The sequence below is a fragment of the Hevea brasiliensis genome, chromosome 12 (genome assembly GCF_030052815.1).
Source record: "Hevea brasiliensis isolate MT/VB/25A 57/8 chromosome 12, ASM3005281v1, whole genome shotgun sequence".
Lineage (NCBI taxonomy): Eukaryota > Viridiplantae > Streptophyta > Magnoliopsida > Malpighiales > Euphorbiaceae > Hevea > Hevea brasiliensis.
This window is the reverse complement of record NC_079504.1, coordinates 85,612,345-85,622,256: the sequence shown is the minus strand read 5'-3', so window position 1 is coordinate 85,622,256 and position 9,912 is coordinate 85,612,345.

Genomic DNA, 9,912 nt, shown 5'->3' with positions numbered 1-9,912 from the left:
CTCAGCTTTCCATCAGTATAAGATTCAGGTCATTTTGACCTTCCTAGACCAAGTTATGGTCATTTAAGTAACTACTACTCATTTGGTCATTTTTGTACAAGGCAGTGTGCCCAAATCCAGATTTAGCCTAATTGTTTACTATCCTAATGTCATTTTCTGGGCATGGTTCCTAAATGAAAAATGTGCCATTTTATGTCTATTTTCATTTCCAATTGACCTCACACCAATTGGGTTGGTAAATTTCCAATTTTAGTCCCTGAAAGGGACCTAGGTCAAGCTATCAGTATACTGACCCTAACCAATACGAATTGAAACTTGGTTCTACCAATTCACACACACTACAAATGGTCAAAATTGACCATTGTCGACCTCCATTAAGGCCATTTATGTAACATCCCCATTGCACGTGTTCTGTACGTTCTGTTACTTCAGTAGTCAAATAACAGTTCAGGCAAGTCAGGATGTCTGGAACTACACTTCGGTGATAGTAAATAGACATATAATGATGAAATAAATAAAAAGAAAATACAATAAAAATCAAACAAAAATGAAAGAGAGAAAATGATGCTAAGTTAAACGAGCCGGCACCACAAAGATGGGTGACCGCACCGGGAAGGCCGTTGCCTACCCCAGGACCACGGGGAACCCTCTGAATATAATTTTGAGACATAAATAAAGATTTATTGAAATGTAATTGACACTAGAAATATCAACGAAAAATTAATAAATTAGTACAAAGAAAAACAAAAAATCGACAAACAGACAAAAATTGGTGTTATCGAAAAATCGATAATATAACCCGAAGTGGGGTATTTTGGTCATTTGACACCTAGAGTTGCCTTTTGAGCTCAATGTCCATTAAAAATAAATGATATTACACTTTATAAATGTCTTAAAAAATAAAATTGTGGTACATTATATTAATAGTGCAAGAAATGGGGTATAAAGTGAATAATTAAAATCTTAACATATAAAATTACTTAATTAAAAGTGAGTGGAGCACTAAGGGGTATTTAAACACCTAAAGGACATGTGTATGTCCACTAAACACTTCAGTTTTCTGCATCATCTTCTCCAGCCGAAATGGACCACCATGAAAACACCATGGCCAAAGCTTCATAATCTCTGATGCAAGCACCTTCACGCCATGTTTCCACTTAAATTCTTTCATTAAACTTGGTCCACACCTCTTGGGCAGATTATAGAGAACAAAAAGGAAGAGATTTGGTGAAGTTTTAACAAGCTCCAAAAGTGGTAAGTGTCCAAAACCTCTCCCTTGCTTTGGTAAAGCTTGTGTTTTGGTTGAGGTGAGTGTTTTGGTGAAGAGAAATGAAAGAAATAGTGAGAAATGAATTTGTCCATTTTTGGCAGCCATGAACCCTTGTTGAGCTTGAGTTATTTTTATTTCTAATGAATGAAAATGAAGGATGATTGATTCAAATGAAAGTTAGACTAAGTTTGTGCACAAGTATGTACATGTAGTGTTTAGATTAAAGGTGGGAAATGGAACCTTGAAGCCTTGAGCAAACTGTCATGTTTGGCAGCCCCTAATAGCATGAATTTGTGTGTGAATATATGGTTATTAATGATATATGTTAATGTCAATTTGTGGGCAGCAAGTGTAAGTGATGTTGAAGTATGAATATGTTGAAGTATATGTGTAATATTAACATTGAAGTATGTTGAATTTTGGTGGAAGTGAATGTTGAACTTAATGATGGATTGTGTGCATTGAGCACTTGAACATTCTGCCCAGAATTGTTGCTGAAATTGTGTACAATATATGTATAGAAGTGTTGTTGATTGAATATTGTAGTAATGAGGAGGAGAAGGAACATTAAATTGGAAGTGTATGAGCTTTGTGCAGGTTGTGTATTGAAGGCAGCACCTAAATGAGGCCGTAAGTGCCAAACCATGAACCCAATTGGTATGAGGCCAATATGGGGTGAAACTAGACACCAAATAGGCCAACTTTCATGTAGAAAGGTTGCCAAAATTCTGCCTAGAAACTGACCTTAAAAGATGACCAAATCCGGATTAGTGCATTTGAGGCCTGAAAACTGACCATTTGGCCAGCAGTTAGTGTTTAGGCCATAACTCACTCAAAACAGGTCCAATTGACCTGAAATTTTGACCATGAATAGTTAAGACCTATATCTACAAGTCTTATGAAGACACCAAAGCCCAGAAATGACCAGAACCAAGTCAAATGGCTTGCACAAGTTTGGGCACAAAAACTGCCGAACCAAAAGTGACCTAAAATTTGACCAAATTGTGCACTAAAAGTGCAATCTGTCCAGCTTTAGCAAATTGACCATATCTTGGTCTACACAACTCGGAATGACCTGAAATTTTGCCCCGCGTGCAATAAGACATAGAGCTACAATTTTGCTTCTTGACTAGAAGCTAAAAACCAAAGGAAATAGGACTTTAAGCTAGACCAATCTAGCACACAAAAATTGAGAATTTGACATTTTGCATACAATGATGCTTGAAGCATTTTGGCAATGAATGCCAACTTGTAAAAATGGTAAATTGCACTATATTGGCAGCATATTGAGATATAAATTGTGACATATTGATGCTAGAAACAACTTGTCCATATTACCTAAAAAGGTCAACATATGCATTGACTTGTGAATTATACAATAGTTAGTAAACTCCAAAGATTGAAGAATTAAACAATTAATTTATAATGTGCCCTAGTTTGCCTAGTTGACTAGTATGGATCGGTTGGCATGCCAATAGGATACTGACAGCTGTTCTGTAAATGGCTTCATGCCATACTGTGTTTTTATGGCTTATTATGCCGCACTGTGACTTTAATAGCCTACGGCTATACATATTGTGTATTTATTTTTGGCTTATCGCCAGATTAACTATATGGCTTTTTAGCCACGCTATTTGCACACCGGGAGACACTTTGTGACCGATGGTGTGACGGCCCGAGGTACTAGGTACCCAGTGCCAGTTTATCCATTTATCCACTCTGGTCAGTATATAGGCTACACGGGCAGTAATTCAAGTACTATTAAAAATTCAAATACATAAATCCAGTCTACTGACATACAGCACCACCAAAATTTTGTAAACACTTTATTTACTTTATTTTAGTATATATTTCTTTATATTTGGCACCACTAAGCAAAATTGCTTAGCGCGTTGCTTTTGTAACGCGTAGGTATTGGAGATACAGCTGGGGAGCCCAGCAGACGTACTGGGTGAGACATCAGATCTGCACAGGAGTCCAGAGTCATCTGCACTGCATTGCATACATGGTAGGACTTAGAATAACTTGTATTTTGTACTTTTATTGTATTTTTGAAATTTGGTCTTGTATTTTGTAATATTATGAAAGCTCTAAAGTTTGTAATATCTTGTACATATTAAATAACATGGAGATGTTCTGTATATATTTAAATTATTATGGACTGTATTATGGAACTGTTTAATTACTGTAAAAATCTATAAACTTTATTGAGAAATTGAGACTGTGAAATATTTGAAATTTTGATATTGTCATATTAAATTGTTTTCAACAGGTTTGGAAGGACAGTTTGTCCGAAATACAGATGGCACCTTGCCAAATTTTTATTACCAGTCTTAAAACACTGACTTTATTAAAGTGTGAAAATAGAACCAGTATGCTATAAATAACACACAAACACTTCTTAAAATCAAATTGAGTTTAGAAAATGTGATATTCATAGACTAGGTGCTCCGGCACGCCGTGTAGCACGCCTTGCTCGGCTATTTTATAGACAGGTAAGGGGTGTTACAATTTACATCGTTTGACCATTTCCTTAATTTTTCCCAATTTTCAAGAGGTTAAGAACCTTAATTTCTCAATTCCTTTAACTAATGCAATTCAAGTTCATAATCAATCTTTATACACCTAATCTAACTTAACTACCACTTCACTTCCATCAAATTCATGCAATTTATCCACCCTCATAAGCTGGTCGAAAATCATAACTAATCCCCCAACAATTGTTTTTGTTAGAATTTAAGTTAAAATCTAAGTTAAATTAACTCAAGACATATGTTTTAAACTAAAAAATTCAATTTAAATTCTTACCTCAACTTTGGAGTTCACACAACCAATTTCTTCTTTCTTTCTTCTTTCTTTCTTCTTCAATCTCCTTCTTAAGTTGAGATAATAAGCTTTTATGAAGTAATTATGGGAAAAATTAAGGTTAAGTGAGGGATTTCAAGCTTGAGTTTAAGCTTTCATGGAGATTGGCAATGGAGGAGCTATGGGAAAGGGTTCGGCTGAAGTGAGTGGGGAAAGAAGATGAGTGATTTTTCTTTTCTTTTTTCTTACTTTATATGTAATTAACTTTAATTAACTTGGTCAAAAATTGTAGGAAAATTAAAATGAGTTTTGACATCATGATGATGCAATAATTCACTTTTTATTTCTTTTCTCTTTTTTTTTTTCCTTTTATTTTCCATTCTTCTTTAATTTAATTCCCGATTCTGAAATTTTCTTTTCTCCAATTTTATTGAATAGTTAGGTCAGGAGTCAGCTCTAGGGGTAAATTAACCAAATTGCCCCTCGCTGGTTCAATCTGGTTTGCAAGTTATTCGATATTTCTTTCGGATCTCTGACCTAATTATTTGACCTGCTTAACAACTCTTTTTCGTGATTTTCTCTCTTCCACTGTGTTTGCAATAGTCCTAAGGACCACAGCATCACATTTTCTGATTTGAAATTTGAGTTAAAACTGACCTCGCAGTCATATCCCGAGAAGGTCACCCATTACTGTAACTCCCGGCTCATTTAACTTTTTATGCTTTGTTTTTCTTCTTTATACTTAACTATTTGACAATTACTAATTATTTGTATTCAGGGCTTATCTAGGTGTCTTAGATGTGGTTCTAATTCTCTTAATTGTTCGGATCGACAACGGTCACCGGAACAGTAAAATGTACCAGGCTATGCAAATAGGGGTGTTACAAACCATCACCCCAGCGCCCGAGAACGAGACAAGCCACACCTCCTCCACCTCAACCACAACCACCACAGCCAGCACAATCGGAGTTCTCCATTGTCTGGCCATTCATGATTCTGCCCACTGAGATTTGTGCACACGGCTTAAAAACAGGAGGATTATCTCCATAAAATACATGAATTTCGGGTTGTTGGAACAACTTGGCCTGCAAAAGGAGATTGATGGGCTGCTTGATAATATTGGATGGACTAGATTCACCTAACTCTAATTCCCTGCCTACAGAGACACTACGCTCGAATTCCTTGGGAGCCTTAAGGCCACGTTATGGCCCACCGACAGAGAGGACAGGGAGAGGATTGAATTTCATTTGCTTGGCATCGATTGTGTGATGAACATGGATGAGTTTAACATAGTATTCAGCTTTAACAGCATCGGGTTCGAGGAGATCCTGCAAAATAGGATGATCGATAATAGTGTGAACTTTTGGCATTCTATTACCTCAAACACTGACGTCTACAACTCCAGCAAGTCCAAATCCTTTGGTGTCACCAGCCTCACTCTACAGTATATGCATAGGCTAGCTGCTCACACCATCATGGGCTGTGGCGACAGTTTGGGCATGGTGAATGCCAATGAGCTCTTCTTTTTGTGGTGTATGGTCACAGGCCAATGTTGCAGCACCAGGTTCTTCCTATGCAACCACTTACACTGCATATCGCACTAGCCTACAGGGCACATAGTGCTTAGCGGCCTCATCACAGTCATAGCACTCCACTACGGCTTCGTTCCTAGACATCACAGGCTGCGCTCAATCACTAGCATCCCCAAGATTGACCAAACCATCTGCATATCCATGGAGATATGTAAGAAGTTTGGAAACACATGCTTCCTCATTGATGCAGTAGGGAATGTCATCCCTAGGTGGGAAGAAGCACAGGAAGAGTCGGGTGAACCCTTACAGGCCCAGGAGGAAGCCCAAGAGCCACTCTACCACGAGTCCCCCACTAAAGTTCCTCTATACACGCCACCACTGATAGACCTCATCCTCGCATACCTTCAGCGTGTGGAGACCACATTCAACAACAGGATGCAAGTGCTTGAAGACAGTCTCCAAGAAGCCCACAACAAGCTCGATACAATAATTGGGAGGCTCGACGGAGAGGGACCATTATCACCATCAGAGACTTTCTAGAGTTAAGACTTTAGGATAGGTTCTTTCATGTAAAATTTATATGCCTTAGTCCTAAACTGTGCTCATAGGTCTCTAATCTTTGCTGTTTTGTCCAAACTTTTAATTTTTAATACATAATATGCTTTTTCGTAAATTTTTGTGCTATATCTTAATTTTGCATATTGTGTTGTCATTGAGGACAATGTCAGATTTGAGTTTAGAGGTACAGATGCATTTCATGCACTACATTCATTACATGTCATTACATCGCTTAATTATACCCATAATATACTTGTGTATTAAAAATCTAGAAAATTTTACAAATTTTGAGAATTTCAAATGTTTTTAACTTAAAACTACAAATAGAAATATTAATTAGCTAATAATTGGACTCTATGGTATTGAGGAATGAATGTATCTGGATAGGAAAAAAGGGATTTAATTTGTTATTTGTGAAAAACTTAATCACCTTAGTGGAGCTAGACTAGTTAAACCCCTTCATAGTTATTAATTTGTCACATTGAACTTATAAAATTAGGAGAAAATTTTTGAAATACAAACAAACCTAAAAATGCCTCACCATCTCTAGAACATGTTTCTTGGACCTGTCGAGGCAAAATCTTAGCATATGCTTAATGAAGAGGTGATTAAGGCATTCTTTGATATAACATCTTTAAGCCTTAACCAACCCTAGTTATAATATATCCATTGTCCCAACTTGAGCCTATATTTTTACCTATATAATTTTCCTTGTTTACCCACAAATATTTGCCTAGCCCCTAGCCCAAAACACTCACCTCACCCTTTTGAGGAAGTCTAGTGTATGAAGGATAGGTATATCAAGTGTAAAAGAAAACATGGAGAGAAGGTGTGAAAAACCAAAAAGAGTGCAAGTGTGCAATTAAAATTAAGAAAAAATTTCCCTTTCCAACCCAACAAAAGCAATGAGTTTGGGGGAGAGGACAAAAGGGACATATAAAAAAAAAAAAAGGTCCCACAAGTATCATGAAAGTATGCTTAGCACTATAAAGAGCCCCATTTCCCACACAAAATCAGTAGAATAAATTTGGTATACTTAGAACTTTGTGCATGAAAGCTATCCTTATATTTGCACTCCTTAAAACCCTTCATTGGTAACCAAATCATCATCCCTTAACCCCATTACAACCTCTCTAAAGACCTTTTAATCTTTTAAAAGTGTGTGCTACATTAGTGGAAATAGAGAATTGAGATGTGCCTATGGAGTTGAAATTGAGTACTTAATCACAATTATTCATAATAGAGGCAAATTTGAGGGGAAAGTCTATCTTGATAAAATATGTTATTTGTGACTTATTAATAGCCTTGCATAGAGTAGCAATTAGTTGAAACACTATGAAAGGAGCTAAAGCTTTAAACAAGCAACTACTGAAACCCTTATGCCTTGAAAGAGGGTAATTGGTATGAAGGATTGAAGAAGTTCAATTATATGCATATTGAATTTATGGTTATGTTTCTAAGTTATCCCCTAAAATATGTTCTAAAAAGGTTTTGATTTGATTAAGGACAAGCAAAAGTTTGAGTTTGGGGGTATTTGATACACTTATATTACATAGATGTTTTTAAGCACATTTGTATAGCATTTCATAGCATTTAGATAGGTAATTTCATGCATAATTATCAAATTCTTTAACTTTTATAGATTTCATCACTCTGCACTAAATTCTATATTTTCTGCATATTTTTAGATGTTTAGAGGAAGTTCTAAAGCATAAGAGTAAAGAAGGAAGCTTGGAAAAACTCAAGAAGAGAATATTGTTGCTAATACATAGTACACGGGTCATGTAAACATACCATAGACCTATGTAACTTATTACTAGGAGAAAACTAAAGAAGTCAAAGAAGAAACACAGTACATGGGCCATGTAACTCGACCCATGTAACCTGCAGAGACTCGTGTATGATTCTTCCTGGCAAAGCTCCAAGAGTTCCCAGAAGAACAATAGAACACGGGTCATGTAATTAGACCCGTGTAACTAGCCGAGGCCCGTGTAACCTTTTGCTCTGACATAAGATGCAACCTTCTAGCTTCAGTAAGTTACATGGCCCTGGACCATGTATTGACACACAGGCCATGTATCAGCTGACAACCAGTTTTCTGATTTAGTTCTAGCTCCTGTTTTTATAGAGAGAAGAGATTTCTAATGCTTTTGGGACTCTAAAAACCTAACCCTAGACATTGAATATAAATAGAGGCAGCAGAAAACATAGAAAAAAAGATCCCAGTATTAGCATCTTCATATACACATCTTCATCATTTTTTCTCCAAGCCGTTTTGAAGAATAGTGCATTGGCATAGAGAAGGAGTCTGCAGCCAAAGCTTCACAAGTTCAAAGCTGTATATTCTCTTTGGTTCTTTTGTTCTATTTCTCTAGGCTGCTTTTATGTTCTCTTATTTCATTTTTTTATTATGTTTGCTAAACTCACTATGAGTGAGTAGTTTCTTTATTCTGGAATTAGGAGAGTAACGTTTGTAATCATTATTATCGACAAATATTGAGTTTTATCTATTAGATTTGAGTTTTGTTCTATGATTCAATTTCTTGTCTTCCTAATGCATGTTATATGTTGGTACCCACCTAGCTATGATCTAAGATACTAATTGAAGAACTAAAAGGTGAATATTGGTATTAGAAAATCAGGATTTTGGACCTAGAAAATTTGACCTAGAGATAGGTTGATAACCTTTATGGAGTTCCATAATTAATCATAGATCTTAAACGGTTTTTATTAAGACTAATCACTAATGAAAGTAGGGTTTATCTCTAATCGAAACACACCTTAGGTATTCGAGAGAGGACCTAGGATATCTTAGGATTAATTTCCATCAAAACAGTGATCCTCAATCCAATGAATGAACAATATTAAATCCATAATAAGGTTAAAGTGTGAAATCTTAATTTTGAAATTGTTTTAATAGATTGTCTCATTTTAAATTCATTATCCTTCTAGTCTTTAGCATTCAAAATAAATCAGTTTCACTCTCCCATTTTATTCTGTAGCTTAGGCAATTAAAATTATTGTGTAGTTTTAGACTTGCCAATTAAACTCCTCTTGGGACGATACTCTACTTACTACTTTATTACTTATTAGTGATCTGTGCACTTACAGGGTTGAAAAACCAATGAGTGGAATGTTTATGTAAATATTCTGCAAAACATACAAAATTTTCCAAACTACTTATCTAGTTTAGCTTTTTGAAACCTTTGAGGTAGCTCCTTCTTCTTTTCCTCTTTCTCTTCCTTATCTTTCTTAGCTTTTTTGTGTTCACCCTTTTATTGGTTTTCAGATTCACTAAAAGTTTCTTTTGTTGTATCATGCTTTCCTTATAGTTGTTAGTCCTCCAAAATTCTACCATTCCTCAAGGAAACTGCCTTACATTATTCCTTTAGGTTTATCTTTGGTTAACTAGGCAATTTACTAATGCCTTACTGAGCGATTTGGTTTTCAAGCATTTTCTTGTGAGTAGCCAATTGGTCCATTTTTGGAGTGAGTTGTTTGATCATCTCATTCTACTACTGTTGAGCTGCTAAGAAGCTTTCCATCATGGATTCCATAGTCATCTTAGGCTCAGGCTATTGAGGTTGAGAGGGTGGTGGTGATTGAGATATGTTTTGACCTCTATTATGAAAGCCTAGTGGTACTAGTCTATATCCTTACTGTTTGTTTATTGGTTAACTCTATTGGTTCTACAAATTTGACCATAAGAAATTTGGGTTGTTCCTCCATCTAGGGTTGTAAGTGTAG